This window comes from Symphalangus syndactylus, chromosome 15, assembly GCF_028878055.3.
Source record: "Symphalangus syndactylus isolate Jambi chromosome 15, NHGRI_mSymSyn1-v2.1_pri, whole genome shotgun sequence".
Classification (NCBI taxonomy): Eukaryota; Metazoa; Chordata; class Mammalia; order Primates; family Hylobatidae; genus Symphalangus; species Symphalangus syndactylus.
Window position 1 is genome coordinate 56,642,002 of NC_072437.2, and position 20,588 is coordinate 56,662,589.

Genomic DNA, 20,588 nt, shown 5'->3' on the forward strand with positions numbered 1-20,588 from the left:
AGAAAAGTTATTACATAGTAATTATTTTTTACTTATTAGAGGCGGCACATCAATTTATGTAGGTCAAACTGATAGCAGGGTTGTCATGTGTATTTTATAGTTATTTGGTTTTTGCATATACTAATATTTATGTAACATACTTGTCTAAATTATAAAAATGTATAGGCAATGCATTAGGAATAAATAAAGAACAACTCTTTAATGTCAGGGGAAGTAAGTTCTCATTCAGGATTTCATAAAATTTACGAGACCTTGGACAATTTATTTAGTACATATTATGCTTTTACTTAATCCATAGGGAATATAAACAGTTTGACCTAAATTGTACCAAGATTCAGTTTGCAAGTCAAAATATACATGATTTTGACATATTTTAGTATATTCTCAATGATTTTTTTCATTTAACAATTTTAAACTTCTCTTTTCACACACACATGCACACACGCACACATTTTATTTGATCCATGGTTTTAGTAAGAAAAATAAATTTGCATAAATTGTATTTTTCATGAAAAATATAACAAAATTTACAACCTAGCTTATACATTATAAATACCTTGTGGCCAGTTTGAGGACTTGTTGTTCTATGCAAATTGTCCCTCCTATGTCATTCAGAGTTTTATATAAGATCCTATTATTCATCGATGAAGCAGAATTTCACTTCGTGAGAAAAATCAACACAGTGAAAAGATAGTAGCTTTGGAGCCAAGCATATATGGGTTTATATCACAGCTATATCATTGGCAATTCTCCAGGCTTGGGCAAGTGCCCTGACACCTCACATTTCAACTATGTTCTTCTTGCTGTTATTTTGCCTGAACTTTATACCTACTTTGCACCATTTTTCTGAGGAGTGTATGACAGCATCTCAAAAAAAAATAGCTTTGATGATGACAATTTTCTAAATTTTTGTTTTGAGGGGATAAGAAGCATGGAGAAAAAGTATAACCAAAGGATATGTTTTATTTATTCAAATTTTCAATAACAGCAGTGCTCTAAAGTACACCATATTTAAAATAGGGTTACTGAGATTAACGAAGTATACCTAGATGAATGAGGAATTGATTTAGGATATGAAGATGGGAACAAAGATTATAGGTATATTCTTATTATAGCATCTAAATCAAATAAATAGCAACATTTCCCCTTTGTCCCATTCTGTGACCAGTCTCTTATGAATATTTTTCTCAGCAGTGTAGAAATTATACTAAAGTGAAAACTTCTAAGTTTGTAGATAACATAGAATTCTTCCTAGTAATGAAGTATCAAAATAACTAAGATGTAATAAATATTAGCGCTTTACATATATTATCCAAATTGTTGTAAAGTATTATTTTTCACTTACCTTATATATTATATTTATACTTATTTACAAATATGTATCACTTATAGTTACATATACACATTTGTAAAATATATAAGCAGATATACTTATAAAGATATATTACTTAAAAACATGCATATACATATATAAAATGCTCATAAAACATATGTATGAATATATTTATATATTCTTATATAATTTTTATATTTTAATTAGCTATAACTAAACATATTAAATTATTTAGATATATTAAATCTAATTACAGTTCAAAATAATTAGAATGAAATAAACACTTTACATACGGTAACAAACTTATTATAAAATAGAGAAATACTTTAACTACATAAACTGATTTATTCTTCAAAACAACTATGGGTTCCCCTGGGAGGGTTCACAGACTGAGGGAACTCAGGGCAGAAAGCTTGTGACTTTTCCAAGATCACATAGCTTTAGGTAGCAGAGCTGTGATTTCATCTGAGGAATATAGCTTTAGGGTATAATGTTGTAAGTTCCATACTTTTTGTCTTTGAACAATTAATATTTAATAAATTGTGAAACTTAAAGTTGAGGAAACCTAAAATATAAATGTAATAATACTATTTTTCCATGTGATTTGTGAAGGAGGATTTGAAATGATATGGCACTTGATTACAAATCTGAACCTCTGTTCTATCAGAAGTTTTAGAAATTACACTTAAATTCTCCTAGCTTCGGATTTATCAAATGAAAACATGTAATCATATAAATATCATGCATATGTTGGACAATTATATGAAAAAATCTAAGTAGCTTGAGCAACTCATGGTTCCTGGTAATTGACAGAAAACAGAAAAAGACAGACAGAAAAACTCTGGTAAAGCTTCCTCTTATCAAAAAAATCTTGACAAAAGTAAAATCCTGATGTTAAATGCAAATAATTTGATCCCTTTTATAAACTATAGTGCATCCTTATTGGAATACTAATCTGATTTAAAAAAACTTAAAGTTATTTACAATTATAAAAATTGTATATGTAGCATAATCAACAGACTTTATGTACTCCAATGCATATTTCACTTGTCCTGTAGCCCACTAGTACCCCCTTTCACATTCAATATTCTCCCAGTGTAAATGATAAGTAATATTTCACCTTGGGTATAGAGGGGCAGAAAGACACTGTAACTGCTTTTTGAAGAGAGGCTAAAAGTATTAAAACTGTTTGTCTAATAAAACTAAGTCTTTTGAAATTATGACTGCCAAGTCTTTAATAAACTAATGGGAGATGTGGACAGGATTAGCAAGGCATAGTCATCCAACGGAAAGTACATTAAAATTAGAAGCACCCGTTGAAGCATGAAAGAGTTCAATTTGGGGCAAATAAGAAGCATGGAACAAATAATTTCTCAGAGCTGCCAAATTAGATAATATAAGGATTAAGCACCAAAGTCCATGCATTTTACTCATAGAAGAGCTCCTTAGGCTCTCATTCAGATATTTCTGACCTTCCTAGGAAAATAATGCCAAACAGTTCGTCTATCTAGTTTATTCTGATTCCACTGCAGATTTGAGCAATTCATTTAAAACAATATCAAGTTAACTGCAGTATTGTTTAGAATATATGGAGGTACAAGATACCGATTTAAAGAATGTTCCAAAATTTTATATATATATATATGAATAAACTGTAGAATTTAAACTAACCCTTACAAAATCAACATATATATAATTTTTTTTTTTTTTTTTGAGACGGAGTCTGGGTCTTTTGCTCAGGCTGGAGTGCAGTGGTGCATCTTGGTTCACTGCAAGCTCCACCTCCCAGGTTCACGCCATTCTCCTGCCTCAGCCTCCCGAGTAGCTGGGACTACAGGCGCCCGCCACCACGCCCAGTTAATTTTTTGTATTTTTAGTAGAGACAGGGTTTCACCGTGTTAGCCAGGATAGTCTTGATCTCCTGACCTCATGATCTGCCTGCCTCGGCCTCCCAAAGTGCTGGGATTACAGGTGTGAGCCACCGCGTTCAGCTATTCTTAATTTTAAATAAAATTCCTAAAGTTTAATAAAGTTAAGTAATACTGCAATAGTTTTTACTTGGGTGTCAAGCCACTTTCCTGAAGTCAAGACCTATTTTAGGACATGAAGTTCTAAGCTTCTACTATCAACAGTTTTGACTAAAGAAGTAAAATTTCCAAAGACCCTAGTACAAATCAATACTAAAAGCACATACAAGGCTATTTATGACAGCTCTGAGGACTGACAGTTGGAAACAGTTAGCCCAGGATTTCAGTTCTTTAAGAACAACATTATTATCATAGTTATTTGAGATAATCTTTGATATTTAATTATATTTCTTTTACAACAATATTTTTCATGCTTAATTTTATCTTCCTTCAAAACATAATCATCAATAATGCTCTGCAACAATGATTGTTTTCTTGAATATCCCTATTATAGTATTGTGCTCATTTTACACAATGATAATAAGCACAATAAAAACTGTGGTTTCTGATTAAAATTTCAGAGTAATAGAAATAAAAAATAAATGACTCAAGACAACAGAAATTAATGTGTAAATTGCTTCTCTAAACTAAACTCCTGTGTAAATTGCTTCTCTAACCCAATACTCACTCTGAGAATTAATAATATTAAAAATCACTGAAGAACATTTTTCCCTTCTATAGTTCAAAATCCATCAGTAATACCCCAGGAGCAAGAAGCAGACCCAGTGCCCAGACCTTTAGCAGCAAGAGAAGGAGTCCAGGATCTTTGTAGGGTTCATTGATTCTGGTGCTGGAGAAAGAAAAGAAAACAGGGGAATGTCAAAAGTGCATAGGGAACTAACCTGAAAATTTTCCCCACAGCAAACTTACAATACCTTGACAAACAAAATCAATAATAACATTGAATTATAACCTAAACAATAAAATAGGCACTCATGAATCCCTGCTGATGAAAGAAAGAGTGGAAGAAAGAAAAAGACACAACTCTTTAGAGAAGAGACCCAATTAAAATTGTAGAAAGTATGAGGGATAGAAAATCACCAATAGAATTCCAAAATGAGAATTATAAACTATATTATAAAAGAGAACTAGTAAATGTACAGTGTATAATTTTAGCAGACACTGTTTTAACTAATTGCTCAAGGTCAATACCATAAACAATGCCTGGGTTAACACCATGTAATTCCCTGATTTATGCACGGAGAAGGGCAAACCAGTTTTGTGGTGTCTTTTCCAATCTGATCATTAAAAAGTCAGAGAAAAAAACTTAAGAAACATTCTATACATAAATGACCTGACTGCTAAAAATTATCAAGATCATAAAGTGTAATGAAACACTGAATTTTGTCACAGATTGGAGAAAACTGTATTAGATTCCCCATGCTGCTGTAAAAAAAAAAAAAAAAACAAACCCACAAATTTAGTAGCTTAACGCAACTTTAATGTCTTACTCTCCTGTATGTCAGAAGTTTGACATGGTTCTCATGGGATAAAAGAAGGTGTTAGCGGGGCTATGTTTCTTTATATAGTTTCTGGGATAAAATATAGTTCCTTGACTGTTCTAGCTTCCAGTGGATGACTAACCTTTTTTGGTTTGACTCATTTTCCTTATCTTTCATGCAAACAACTTCACAACTCACTCACTTGTCTTCTATCTTCACATCTATCTACGACTACGCCCAGGAACAACTTTCTGTTTTTAAGGATTCATGCAATAAGAACCCACCTGGAAAGTCAAGAATAATTTGCCTAACTCAGCACCTATACCTTTAATCACATCTGCAAAGTCTATTTACCATGTAAAGTGAAATATTCACAGGCAGTGGGGATTAAACAATGACATCTTGGGGAAGAAGAGAGGATGAGCTTAATTCTACTTATCACAGGAAGATGAGAAATAAAACAATCCTAGATTAGATTCCAAATCAGAAAATGAATATTAATGGTGAAATCCAAATAAATTCTGCTGTTCAGTTCATTATATCATATGAGAAGGTTTGGCTGTGTCTCCTTCCAAATCTCATTTTGAATTGTAGTTCCCATAATCTCCAGGTGTTGTGGGAGGGTCCCAGTAGGAGGTAATTGAATCATGGCGTTGCTTACCCTCATACTGTTTTCATGATAGTGAATGAGTTCTCCTGAGATTTGATGGTTTTAAAAGCGGTTTTCCCCCAACCGCTGCCTCTTTTGCCCACAATCTTCTCCTTCCTGCTGCCTTGTGAAGAACGATGTGTTTGCTTCCCCTTCCACCATGATTAAGTTTTCTGAGGCATTCCTAGCCATGCCAAACTTTGAGGCAATTAAACCTCTTTCCTTTATAAATTACCCAGGTATGTCCTTATAGCAGCATGAGAACAGACTAATACACCATACCAATGTTAATCTCTGAATTTTGATAATTTTTCTGTAAGCCTAAAATCTCAAAGTAACAAGTTAGACAAGGAAGTGCAGATACTGTTTTTCCTGGTGCAAGAAATAGGGAAGAGGTGAGAGAATGAGAATTAACAGTTAATAGACAAGATTATTGAGGTTACAAAATGTTTTAAAACACTTTTATGATAAGTATTGAATTGTACATATGACATTAATGAATTTTATGATACGTCTCAAAATTTGTATATGTTTTAGAAAGTATAGGGTATGTCTAGTTTATTTTTTACTCTTTTCAAAGCCAATTTTTAAAAGATTAAATTAACATATAGACTATTGTTGCTACTATTTTTGCTTGAAAAATTAAATAGAATGGAAAACACTATCTCCCCTTACGTCCTTAGGTATACACACTTGTGTAACTTTTAAAGACGTGGCATATTCTTTGGTATTGAAACTCTTCAAAAAAAATCAGTCTATTCCCTTTGAATAGTACAAATCTTTCTTGTGAAATCTATTGAATTGCCCTAGAGAGTCAAGCGGTAACTACATAGCATAATTTATGCCCATATTACTACGCCTTTAATTAATAAAGAAATATTACAAATTATGCAGGAAATCTACCAAAATCATGTTCATAAAAATGATAGTACTATACTAAATTTCCTCTAAGACCATCTTCAATAACCTAGAGTTTTATTTACGATAGTAACTTAAGAAACTATATTTTTAAATATAGTTACTCTAGATGACAACTGACAATTATAATTGAATATAAATTATTTTAAATTTTCACTTAAAATGATCAAAGTGACTGTCCCTTGTTTAGCAGTATCATGTGTTTATGTATTATGTGCTTATGTGTAACAGTACTATGTGTAGGCTGTTCATGTAGCCTGGCACATGACAGTATTATGAGCTTATATGTAGGCTAGTCATGTCTGTATTTTCTTTATATTTAAAATTATTGATTTCTATTTAAATATTTTGGTATGTGGAATTTGAATTTCTGTAAGTAAACAGGGTAAAATTCATTAGCAATTTGGTGAAATATTTCCTAAATTATATCAACTGCAAATATGTGACTTCTTTCTTAGTGCTCTATAACTTTTTATTTTAACTTGAAAAAGAAATATATTTTAAAAGCAATTCAAGTGATAGTTTTTCAATGTCAAACGAAAAAATATATTACTGCTAAATAGAGATTTCTACTGGGAGAGCAGTGATTGGGTTTATGGATTTTTAGTATGGTGACTTCTTCCTTTATATTTGAGTCCATGAGAGGCATATAAAAAGTGTTTTACCATGACGGTCTTGAGTGTCACCAATTAAGATACAATTCTAGGCTTACCACCCCATCAGTCATTAGTTATTGGTATCGTTCAGGATATTTAATCTTTCTTTAACGCAGTTTCTTCATTTGTACAAAATATAGTGATCTAAAATGAAATAATGAAAAAAGAAGAATTAATCTCAAACAGTATTTTTAAAATATTAAGAACAAGTCTTACTAATTATCTCTAAAATAAGCCACTTGTTTCTTCAAGGATCTCTAACAAAAATTTAACTAAAATTTTCCAGCACTCATTGATATGAAAATAATAGTTTTATTGACTTGTCTATATTGTAAGAACTTAGTGCATAATCAGATATATTTCTTTGAATCTTCCAAAATAGGGCTGCTTTTTCAGGTTCACACCTGCTAAGTTATGGTTAATCTGTCGTGCTGATAAATAAAATGCTCAAACTGAAATTATTATATGATTTATGTTTTATTAGGCAACAATCAGATGCAAACTCCAATTAAGTGTTGCTTATTCAATATTAAAAATAAATTTTGTCTAAAGATAAAAGACTAGCTATTGGAGAGGGCATAATAGCTATTTTACCACAATACTCAAATATTTGAAAAACAAAGAAAAAGTGTTTGCTCAGCTCTGGAACTGTATAAACTTAATCATTTATTTTAAGATGTATTTCTCCTAGCTTTATAATACTATAGCATTATTGACTACTTGCCTGAAATATTGTCATTGGGAATATGAAAGAATGTTTCAAGTCTTTGTAAATACCTCTTTTCAGACTTGATGAGACAACTGTTGGTGGCCTTCAGTCAAATGACCTCTAAGAACACAAAATAGGGGGGAAATATGCTTATCTTGCAAGTATAAAAATGAGATTTTAGCATTTATTTCCTAAAATGAAGGTTGAACGTCACCACATTTGCAACTTAGACTTGTATTAATTTTATATTCAACTGTGGACATTGTATTATGCTAAACCATATTAAATAAAATATTACAAAACATGTTACAAAAACTATTCATGGGGAAATACTATATTTCATAAAATACAGGAATATTTACATATATTCCTATTAAAGCACTCAAGAATGGACACTAATCATTCTAAGGTCTGTATTTCTTACTAGTGCTATTTACAGAATGTATACCGCCTTATATATGATATTAAAGTCTCAAAGCACACTTTTTTCTTCTGTAAATAATTCAAAGGAGTTTAACTGTCTTTAAACAAAGAAAATTCATTGTCTTTTGGTTTTAATAAAATTAAAATTGTCTTAAAATAAGAAAAAATATAAACTTAGCTATATTATTTTCATTAAAATGTTTCCTTTTAGAATTGCGTCTATACCTACTCTTCACTTAACATAATCCAAAAGATATGGGTACAACATGTTACATCTATGCCAAAAAATATTTATGGTCCACCATTTTCTGCCACTTGCATCCTAAAACTTTGCCTACCACAATCTTTTGCATGCTGTTTGTAAGACATGAGACTTATGAATCAAGGATTAAAATGTTATAAGTCACAGGTCAGTCAGCTTCATGAGCATTAGCATCTGTGTTGCTTTCTCTAGATCCCAAGTCCCAAGGAAACAGCATAATATGGGCCCAGATGTACTGCACTTGCAATAAGTTAGCTTAAAAGAAAGGAACTCTGAATCTCCTATAGTGGGCAATAAGCATGACTGCCCCTTTTTTCAGGAAGAATATATTATCTTTACAATACTACATAGTCAGCATGACTGGACTTGGTTCTAGATAGGGACACTAATCTTCTAAGAATGTATGCTGTAAAAACATTCATAAAAAGATTGTCCACTGCTAAGGACATCAAGTTACTTGCTTGAAAGATATACAAACACAAGAAATCCAAAGAGATTCCTACCTCGATTTAGTAACTTTTTGGCTTATGCATCTTTTACATGAGTATACCACTCTACCATCTACTCTAATTAATCTAACTTAAAAAGGCTGGGACCATATCTATTTAAATTGTCCCATACAGCATTCAACTAACACTACTTTCAATAGGTTTCCATACAGGAAGATGAAACCCACCTGCATTATTGACCTCAGCAATACCTCACCCCTGAGTTCCACATCTAGCCAGACCCAAGAAAAAAAAAAATCCCATAAACTATTTCACAGACTTCAACTTGGTTTATGAGAACAAAAAGTAGAGAAATTAAAGAATTCATAACAACCCTGGCCAGAGAGTTGAGACTGATCTAAATCACTTTGGAGACTGAAGAGGTGTTACTGATCACTTCAGTTAACGTCAGGAAGAATCTTTCTACTGTCTTTTCTAATTTGATGACTCCCATTGTAGAGATAATTTCCCAAATGGTAAGCATAAGTAATCAGTCACTTATACTACAAGAAACCTCCCACAAAGACCATTAGAAGCCTTATTTGAGGGAGGAATATGCAGTAATCTGAGGGCTACATGATCTACTGCTTGTGCTTCTTTAAACTCCTATTGCAACCTCTTTGGTTTAAGGTTGTTTCCAGGAAAGAGGGAAGCAAATGCTTTATTTTTACATAAGATGTTCAGTCCTAGGTCACATATGGTGACCTTGGAAAGATTATGTTGAGCACAACAGTTGAGGCTTCCCAGGTGAGACCTATATCAGTCAATGATTCTAGTGTGGCTTTCCAGAGAGCTAGCTGGTCTTTAAATTCCTAGTTCAGTTTAAAGTATTGAATATCAACATAGTTCAATTAGAAGACATGTATCCAAGCCTGTCCTTTCTGTCTACTCCATCACCCAGGTTGCATTCATCTGCTACATAGGACAATTGAGAAGTGGCTATGGAATTGCGTGTGCAAAAGTCATGCATAATTGCTGCCAGGTGTTTTGTGTGGGAGGGACAGTATCAGGGTCATCCTCCTGATGTTTCTGGAAGACTTCTTGGTAGTACTGACGGATATGTTGATCAAATTATGATCAGAATCATCTGGCAGGGTGATGCAGATCCAAAAGTCAGATTAAATTAAGGTTTGGTTTTTAATTTTTTTTTTTGAGATAGAGTCTTGCTCTGTTGCCCAGGCTGTAGTGCAATGGCGTGGTCTCAGCTCACTGCAACCTCTGCCTCCCAGGTCCAAGTGATTCTCCTGCCTCAGCCTCTCGAGTAGCTGGGACTAGAGGTGTGTGCCACCACACCCAGCTAATTTTTTTATTTTTAGTAGAGATGGGGTTTTGCCATGTTGGCCAGGCTGGTGTTGAACTCCTGACCTCATGATCCACCTACCTCAGCCTCCCAAAGCGCTGGCATTACGGGCCTGAGCCACTGTGCCCGGCCAAATTAAGCTGTTTATAATAGTTTAAAGGAGCCACATTGGATTCTTTCTCTTTGAGAGAAAAGATTAAGGGGCACGTCTGGAAGACAAGATCATTAATGTCCCTCTTTCTCCTGTTTTTCTCAAGGTCTAAAGAGTTTCCTTCACAAGTGCCTAATGTTGTTGCTGTCTTTCCACTATAACAGAAATGATATGTTCTATTCAAGTAACTATAACTTAATTTTTTCCCTAAATATCACATAATCACACCTGGATTTGTCAGTTAGAGGGATTGGGTGCAGGAAGTACAAGCACAGTTGTATAAAACTTACAGAAATCCATTATTTCCACAGCCATTTTCCTCTTGAGCCAGTTTTGGTGGACTTGGAAAACACAGTACACAACCAAGTACTCAATCATTATTTTTCATAACTGAAATCATGTCAGTCAAACTAGTGAATGCAGATGCTTCAATCAAAATTAAATTAAACCTCTTAGATCCCATTTTCACTGGGCTGTCACTTTTGAGCTGCACCAACCAGATGGTCTGGGTGTGGTGCTATGTGAGAAAAAATAGTATGTCTAGGAACGATAAAGATTAAATCCTGAACATTCAAAAATATTTTAATAAAACTCCATAGTTTAAAAAAACTTTCAGGGAGTGGTTAAGAGAAGAAGATTTTTTGCTTGTGTCAACTATATACATACAGCAAATCAGCTTATTTAAGATGTTTGGCCCTGGAGGAAGTAAGAGAGACAGGGTTAGAAATTTTTTTTTAATTGACATTTGTGTAGGTCCAAAAAAATAGAATGATGGTAGTGTTACAAATGCTAGTTCCCCAGTGCCACAAAGAAATAGCACTTGAACATAAATTTAATTTTCTCAGCAATACCATTTTTTTTTTTATTTTTATTTTTTTATTTTTATTATACTTTAGGGTTTTAGGGTACATGTGCACAATGTGCAGGTTTGTTACATATGTATCCATGTGCCATGTTGATTTCCTGCACCCATTAACTCGTCATTTAGCATTAGGTGTATCTCCTAATGCTGTCCCTCCCCCCTCCCCCCACCCCACAACAGTCCCCGGAGCGTGATGTTCCCCTTCCTGTGTCCATGAGTTCTCATTGTTCAATTCCCACCTATGAGTGAGAACATGCGGTGTTTGGTTTTTTGTCCTTGCGATAGTTTACTGAGAATGATGTTTTCCAGTTTCATCCATGTCCCTACAAAGGACACGAACTCATCATTTTTTATGGCTGCATAGTATTCCATGGTGTATATGTGCCACATTTTCTTAATCCAGTCTATCGTTGTTGGACATTTGGGTTGGTTCCAACTCTTTGCTATTATGAATAGTGCCGCAATAAACATATGTGTGCATGTGTCTTTATAGCATTTTTTTACTTTCTGCAGAAAGGGTACGCTTGCCAGCAGTTTTGCCATGAGAGTACACTGAACAAAGGAGACAGGTTTGTTCGTAACCTGACACGTCCACTCCACTGCTGTGTCCAGTTTCCATTGGCTGGAACGGGACCTCACATTCTGTATTTGTCCTGATTGGCGAGCAACTTAGAACTTTTCAAAAGAGGCAAAGAGGGAGGAGAACAAAGGAAGGAGGAAGTAACTTGTGGAATGCTGAGAAAGGTAAAAACACCTCCAAATAAGGAAGAAGAACAGGCTATGATCTAATGCTTGCCTGAACCAGTATAAGCATGCCAGGGCAAATATTTAGGCTAAATTGTGGGAGCTAAGAACACAAAGTATATTTATTTCTTTATTACGGCTAGCAGATATTTAAGATTGTTAGCACAGGTCTTTCAATACATTTTGCTTTTAAGAGAAGTTACTATTTGTTCTTAATTAGACGGGGAGGAAAATCTCCTTGAAGAGGAACCTCTACTTCACTTTTTACAGCAGGCATTGTGGATACCTAGCAACATACCTTGACTACCAGCCCATTTTTGAGTGACATATATATAGAAATGTGTCCTTATAGCATATATATGTTATATACACATATATATGTCTGATATACAGGTTACATTATGTTATATATGTATGTATGTTATATATGTCTCATGTATATAACCTATATATATCAGACATATATATGTATATCAGACATAACATGTATATATGACTATAAAAATAACATATGTAAAACAGATTATATATCAGACTACAAACATAACATATATATAAAAACAGATTATTTATATAAATAGATATAAAACAGACTATAAACTTTCTGGAACTTTGAAAATATGACATATTAGTTTCAAAGAAGACAATTATGTGGTTGGAGTTAGCGGATAAGACCAGAGCAGTACAATTCTAACCTAAAAATCTGTCAACAGTTTTGAAGCAACACTGAAAGCCACATGAGGATGTCAATTGAAAGTCAATTTACCAAGAGCACATAGAGGCAAAGGCCTGCACAATGTGCTTTTCTCTTTATGAGAAAAAAAATGGCATTAGGTTAAAGTCAGACATGCAGCAGTAGCCTTTATATTACAAAAATATAGTCTTATTATTCATGGTTAGCCTATGTGAGTAGATGTGTTACAATGAATGAATGTTATAGGATGGTTGATCTGGGCACCAGTGATGGTTATCTGAGCTCAATCAGCAATTTAAACTTTACAAGTCAGTTATACCTAACAAACAGCCATCTATGAAACACTCCATTCAATCAAAGCTGAATTTACTTCTCAAGTGCACCGAGAATATTCTTAAAAAAAATTATAGGTAATAAAATAAGCCTCAACATATTTCAAAGAATTGAAAGCACACAACATGTATTTTGGAACTGAAATATAATAATGTTAGAATCCATAACAGAAAAAATTATTGGAAATGCACAAATATTATTAAACTAAACAACATGCACCTAAATAACCAATCAATAAATCAAAGAAGAAATCACAAGCAAAATTAGAATGCCCTTTGATATTAATGAAAATGATGACAAAACATACCCCCATGCATGGAATACAGCTTAGTCAGTGCTTAGATAGAAATGTATGCCTATAAATGCCTACAATCAAAGGGACAAAACATTAAAAATAAGGGCATACTAAATCTAATATAAAGAGAAGAAATAAAATAATAAAAATTATGGTGAAAACTAATAACATGGAGAATAAAAAACAATAAGAAAAAATACAACTAGAGTACATTCAGCATTAACTGAAAAAGATTACACACCATAACCAAATGGAAAATATTCTCAGAATGCAAGGTTGGCTCAACATCCCAAAATAAATTAATACAATATATTGTATAAATAGAACAAAAGACCAAAACTACATTATTATCTCCACAAACTCAAAAAAAACTTCTGACATAGACAGAAATTTAATACCTTTATGATAAAGTCCAACACCTTTTATGATAAAAACACATAACTAGGAATAAAATAAAGTTTCTTCACCCTGATATTTATCATAGTGACTACGAAAAACCCCCAGCTAACCTCATACTTTATAGTCAAGGACTAAATGGTTTCCTAACCTCATACTTTATAGTCAAGGACTAAATGGTTTCCCCCTAACTTCGGAGAAGAAAAAGATGTTTTCTCTCACCACTATTATTCAATATTGTATTGGAAGTTCTCACCAGGCATATCAGGCAACAAAAGTAAATATCATACACAGTGGAAATAAAAAAGTAACAACAATCTGTATTTGCTCATGGCATAATCTCATATATAGAAAAGACTAAGGAATTTACTAAATATATTAAATCTAATATGTGAATTCAGCAAGGTTACAGGATGTACAATCAATATACAAGAATCAATTATATTTATATACATTGACAATGAACAAAATGAAAATCAAATAAGGAAAAAAATTATTTCAAATACCATCAAAAAGAACAAAATACTTAGATAAGATTTAACCAAAAAGGACATGAGATGTACACTTAAGACTATAAAACATTATTTAAAGAAATGAAGTGTAATAAATAAATGGAAAAAACTCATTTTCATAGATTTAATATTGCTAAAATGCTATTACCAAATTAATTCACACAATCCCTATCAACATTCTAGCTGGCATTTCCTGAAGAAATTGACAGGTTGATTTTAAAATTAATACATATGAGTCCCAAAATGGCAAAACCAATTTATAAAAGAAAGAAAAAAATTAGATGACTTATCTTTTCTGCATTAAAAACTACCAAAAAGCTGTAAGACATTGTGATACTTCTGTAATGATAGACACAGCTCAGTAAAATAGAATGGAGAGGTCAGAGATAAACCCCTGTGTTTATGAGCAAATGAATTTTGACATGGATACCAAGACCATTTGATGGGGCAAATAAATGGGATAATTGTATATCCGCATGGAAAAGAATGAAACTGTTGCCCTTCTGCAAACTACATAAATAATTTAAGTCAAAATGATGAAATACGTAACTGTTAGAAGTAAAACTATCAAATTATTAGAAGGAAATATAGGAGTAAGCCTTTACAAATTTGGTTTTGATAGAGACTTTATAGCTATAACATACATAAAACAATCAAAAGCAACACAAAAATAGAGTAAGATGAACTTCATCAAAATTAAAAATTTTTGTGCTTCAAAATATACCATCAAGACTGAAAAGACAACTCAGATAATCAAGAATATTTGCAAAATATACATCTGATAATAGACTTTAATTTGTAAAATATAACCCCTTCATTTCAATAATAAAAAGTAATTAAAATAGACAATGAATAATAATAGACTTTTTTTAAACAACATATACAAATGGCCCATAAGCCCATGAAAAGATGTTGGCCAGGCACAGTGGCTCATGCCTATAATCCCAGCACTTTGGAAGGCTGAGGAGGGTGGATCACTTGAGCTCAGGAGTTCAAGATGAGCCTGGGCAACATGATTGAACTCGTCTCTACAAAAATTAGCTGGGCATGGTAGCATGCACCTATAGTCCCAGCTACTCAGCAGACTGAGGTGGGAGGATGATCTGAGCCTGGGAAGCAGAGATTGCAGTCAGCCAAGATGACGCCATTGCACAGGCTGACACCCTATCTCACTGTCTTTCTGTCTTTCTCTCTCTCTCTCTCTCTCACACACACACACACACACACACACACGATGCTGAATATCGTTATTCTACGGAAATGCAAATCAAAACCACAATGAAAACCTCTTCCTACACTAGGAAGACTATTTTTTAAATTCACTTTTTAAAAATAAAAATATAATCAGTGTTAGAGAGAAAGTGGAAAAACAGAACCCACATACACTACTTGTAGGAGTGTAAAATAGTGCACCTACTTTTGAAAACAGATTGGCTATTTCTCAAAACATTTAAATGTAGAGTTTCCACATAACCCAGGAATTCTACTCCTAGGTATGTGTTCAAGAGAAATGAAAACATAGGTTCACACAAACACTCGCATGTGGATATTTATAAGAGTATTATTCATAGTAACCAAATATCAGAAACTAAACAAATGTTCATGAACTGATGAGTGGATAATGTATATCTGCATAATAGAATATTATTCATCAATAAAAAAGAATGATAATTGATATATGCTACAATGTGAATCAAACATGTTGAACATTTAAACATTCAACATAACATAGCATGTTCAATGCTACAATATCAATGAATGTATTATGCTAAGTGAAAAAACTAGTAAAAAAAATCACGTATTTTATAATTCCACTTACATAAAATGTCCAAAATAGTCAAATCTATGGCGACAGAAAGTAGATTGGCATTTGCCCAGAGTAAAGTATGGGAGAAAATGAGGAAAGACTAGTAATGGGGCAGGGTTTCTTTTTTTCTTTTATTGAGACGGAGTCTTGCTCTGTCACCCAGGCTGGAGTGCAATGGTGTGATCTTGGCTCCGTGATCCCTTTGCCTCCCTGATTCAAGTTATTCTCCTGCCTCAGCCTCCCGAGTAGCTAGGATTACAGGAGCCCACCATTGCGCCCAGCTAATTTTTGTATTTTTAGTAGAGACGCGGTTTCACCATATTGGTCAGACTGGTTTTGAACTCCTGACCCCAGGTGATCCACCCACCTCAGCCTCCCAAAGTTCTGGGATTACAGGCATAAGCCACTGCACCCAGCCCACAGAGTTTCTTTTTATGATGATCAATATGTTTTAACATTGTTTCTGTTGATAGTTACGCAACTCTTTGAATATAATAACACCACTGAATCTTATACATTAAATTGGTGAAATACATGTGAGAATTATATCAAAATAAAGCTTTTATATGAAAGAACATACCCCTAAAATAAAAACAATAGCATGTTATTTATTCTTAACCTCAAACTAGGGGTCCATGGTCCCAGGGAATAAGAAATTTTGATATTAGTAAATTTAACTACAATTTTCAAACTTATGTATCAGCTTCTTGGTATGTTTTAATAAATGCATTTTGTGTGTGTGAGTGTGTGTGTGTGTGTGTGTGTAATATAGACCAGGCACTTAGGTGACAGTCTGTAAGTGGAGGGCCCTATCATGCTAGTGCTTTTTCTTCATATGGTGAAATGAGAGATAAAGGTTTCATCAAAGAGATAGCTGCTACTATTTTATGTATAATCAAGCTACTACAGGGGCTGTTCGGCGCATTCTAGAATATATCATCTCCATTTGACTGGTAAGATTTGTTGTATACTACCCACCATGTTAGCCATGAGATCCAAGATGATCCACAGCAAACTGAGAATTTCAAACTAGAGAGTCAAATGGCCTAGTTGGATCAGGCATACAGTTTCAACAAAATTCCAGTAGCAAGACAACAGGTGCTTTTTAAAAACGGTGTATCTGGTAGCTGTCCACAACTGAACCTATTAGAGATAGGCAACACATTCAAAATTCCAAAGAATGCTTCTCGGTGGAGGTTGCCTCCATTTACCAGAGGTTCTAATCATCAAAATTGCAAATGTTTTAACTCATAGGTTTTTTTTAGTATGTTGGAATCTTAAAAATACAAGCAGTTCTGCACATCCAATTCCCCTCAATCAGAGAATCCACTCTGGGACTTACGGGATGGGGAGGAGGGAGCATAGAATATAAGAAGCAGTTCATAATACATCAATTCTTACTATACATATAGAGATAGAAACAACAACATACATTACACGGTCCTAAAGGGTGCCACACAGAAGTTCATGTTAGTGTGCTTTCTCCACTGAAAAACTTACCAAAACTCCAGAAACTTCCACATCCATATTTAAAAGAGACATAAAAGTTTGGTTCTCTTCCCTCCTCAAGTTTCTTTGAGAATGTATAGCCATCAGTCACTCTTGGAATTCTTCTCCACCCCTAACCATCTTTCACGTTAAAGCAGCTGAAGTGAGAAGAAAATCATCTTTTACATTAAAGCAGCTGAAGACAGATGAGAATCAATAGAGGACAAGAGTGTCTCCAAACCAGTGATTGAGGGATATTTACTTTTAGTTTCATGCAGCATTATGGTTGTTTGATGCTCAACCAAATTTACAATGTTTTGTTCTAATGTTTTGTACCCCACATTGGCTGTAAAGTCATTACCAGCACCAACAACTTCAGCTTTGAGGATCCCTTGACTCATCAATCACAGCCACATCACTTTGCTTTTCCTCTGGAACCATACAATTTACCTCTCTGGCTGACCAAGGCTTGATACTCCTTCCAGCTTTTATTTTAGGTTCAGGAGGTACACGTGGAGTTTTGTTATGTGGATAAATTGTGTGTCACAGAGGTTTGGTGTACAAACTGTTTTGTTGCCCAGGGTAGTCAGCATAGCATCCAATAGATAATTTTTTTGATTTTCACTCTACACCCACCCTCCACCCTCATGTAGGCTCCAGTGTCTATTGTTTCCTTCTTTGAGTACATGTGTACTCACTGTTTAGCTCCCATTTATAAGTGAAAACCTGCGCTATTTAGATTTTTTTGTTCCTGCATTAATTTGCTTAGAATAATGGCCTCCAGCTGCACACATGTTGCTGCAAAGGACATAATTTCATTCTTTTATATGGTTGCATAGTATTCCATGGTGTACATGGCCCACATTTTCTTTATCCACTCTACTATAAATGGGCATCTAGGTTGATTCCATATTTTGCTATTGTGAATTGTGCAACGAAGACCTCAAAAGCAATTGCAACAAAAAACAAAAATTAACAAGTGAGACCTAATCAAACTAAAGAACTTCTGCACAGCAAAAGAAACTATCAACAAGGTAAAAAGAAAACCTACAGAACTAGAGAAAACATTTGCAATCTATGCTTCCTACAAAGGTCTAATATCCAGAATCTATAGGAAGCTTAAATAGTCCCTTTTTAAAAGTTTATTTTTATCTGGGTGATTTTCTGTACAATTATCCTGATACTATCTCTCATATTTCTGGCCAGTTTCAACTCAAGAGAGAGGGGTGTTTTTCATGTTAGAAAGGATGATTGCAAGAATTTATATAGATTTATTTGGATCTGTTGCTTATTCTCTTGCAGTTCACTTCACTGGTATTTTAAACCTGATTTGGAGCAATAAAATCTACAATAGTATTCAACACTTTATCTGTGCTTTCACATGAGAGTTGTCTGTCTCACAGAAATTTTCCGAAGACTGCCAAATCCCTTATTGTACCCTATACTCACTGTCAATAACTCAATAAAGATTATTTATGTATTTATTTCTTAATTAATACAATGCTGTCATGACAGAGGACTCTGAACTGTACGATGGCCCACCTCTTGCCATGCTTTCCTAACTAGCACCTCTTTCTCTCCCAATGACCCAAAGTTTTAAAAATACTCTGATTTTTGGCTGAGAGCATTCATGAATTTTCTTCTTTTTTTGTGCAGCAGAGTTAACATATCTCTGTATCCATTGTCAGATGACGGAGTGAGAAAAAGTCAGAACCTTCTGCTCACCCAAGATAAATCATAGTACTAATGATTGCAATGGAGCAAACTTATCTGAATACCAGACAGCAAGAAAGTGCCTCTTCTGGGAGAAGAGTTACCACCAACCAAGACAATACTCAGAAGACTGATTTTTGAACCATTTTCCAACACTCACGTCTCAATTCCTCTTTTCTAAGTCAACAAAATCCTGGAGCATATCACCAGCTTTCCTTAAAATTGATGTACATGTTTGCTACTAATTTCTATGTACTCCCTTAAGTCCTATAAATAGGCTACCAAATCTTCAAAAAAAGCCATCTCACTATGAGCATTCACTTTTTCACACCAAAATGTCAAGAAATAACAAGGGTCTGAAATTTTACCTTACCTGCCAGTCAACAAGTTAGCCTGCCACAATTTCATAGTTACTGGCTGAAGACATAACACTCATGAGTCAGAGAAAAAGGACCCTGTTACTCACAGCACAGCAATCATCGTGAATATCAACACATGATTTCCAGCCAAATCTCATAGATTCAAGGCTATGTAGGCCCAGTGGATGCCTATATATGAAGTGGTTTGCATTAAAGGATAGAGACCCTCAGCTTAGAAAACAATCATGACTTAGCATGCTCGTTCTTTGCTTTGAATTCAGGCACTGCATTTGTTGAACTGGAGAGTTAACACATTGACTGTCTGCTACAGAGAGAAACACTATCTCCGCCTTCCAGTCCTGTAAGCAAATCTGTCCTTTGCCTCCAGGCAATAGATATTTATCCGTGTATTACAAACCCATTTAGCATACAGACATCTTTAGAAAGATAGCTCAGACCAACAAGCAGAATTGCCTCATCTCAAGATGTTCAGAAATGCGAGACAACCATGGAAAATAGTCTCTCAACAATCCACGCTGGCAATTTGTGTTTAGTTATTTAACTCATATCTCTGCAAACTCAAATAATATTTCTGAAAAATAGTAGGATTTTAAAAAATGAAATATACACCTTTTCTTATTAATAATATACCATTATCCTTATAAACTATAAGGGAACTTCAAAAATTTTGCATAATTTTATAAAATTTCCACATTATGAGCACAATTAGGAAAATATTCATTTTTTAATACAAACCCTTTTATGAGAATAGCTTTTTGTTGTTTAATCTATTCTTATAATGTTTTATTTTTCTTACACTTTTTTCAGCAACATTACCTAAAAAATACTTAGCCTTAAATCATAAGCAAAACAAATTTACAAATTACTTGTGTAAATTCAACTTTTTTAGGACGAGGAACCTGAAGAAAGTTGAGCTTAAATGTGAGGTTGTGTTAGTAAAAGTGAATGACTAAGCACGTGGCCTTAACGCACAGGTACTTGACTTCCTATGAATTCCTTTGTGAGAAAAGAACGCAATCTCAAGCCCCTCACATGACTGAATGGACACCTTCTTGGCCAAGGGAAC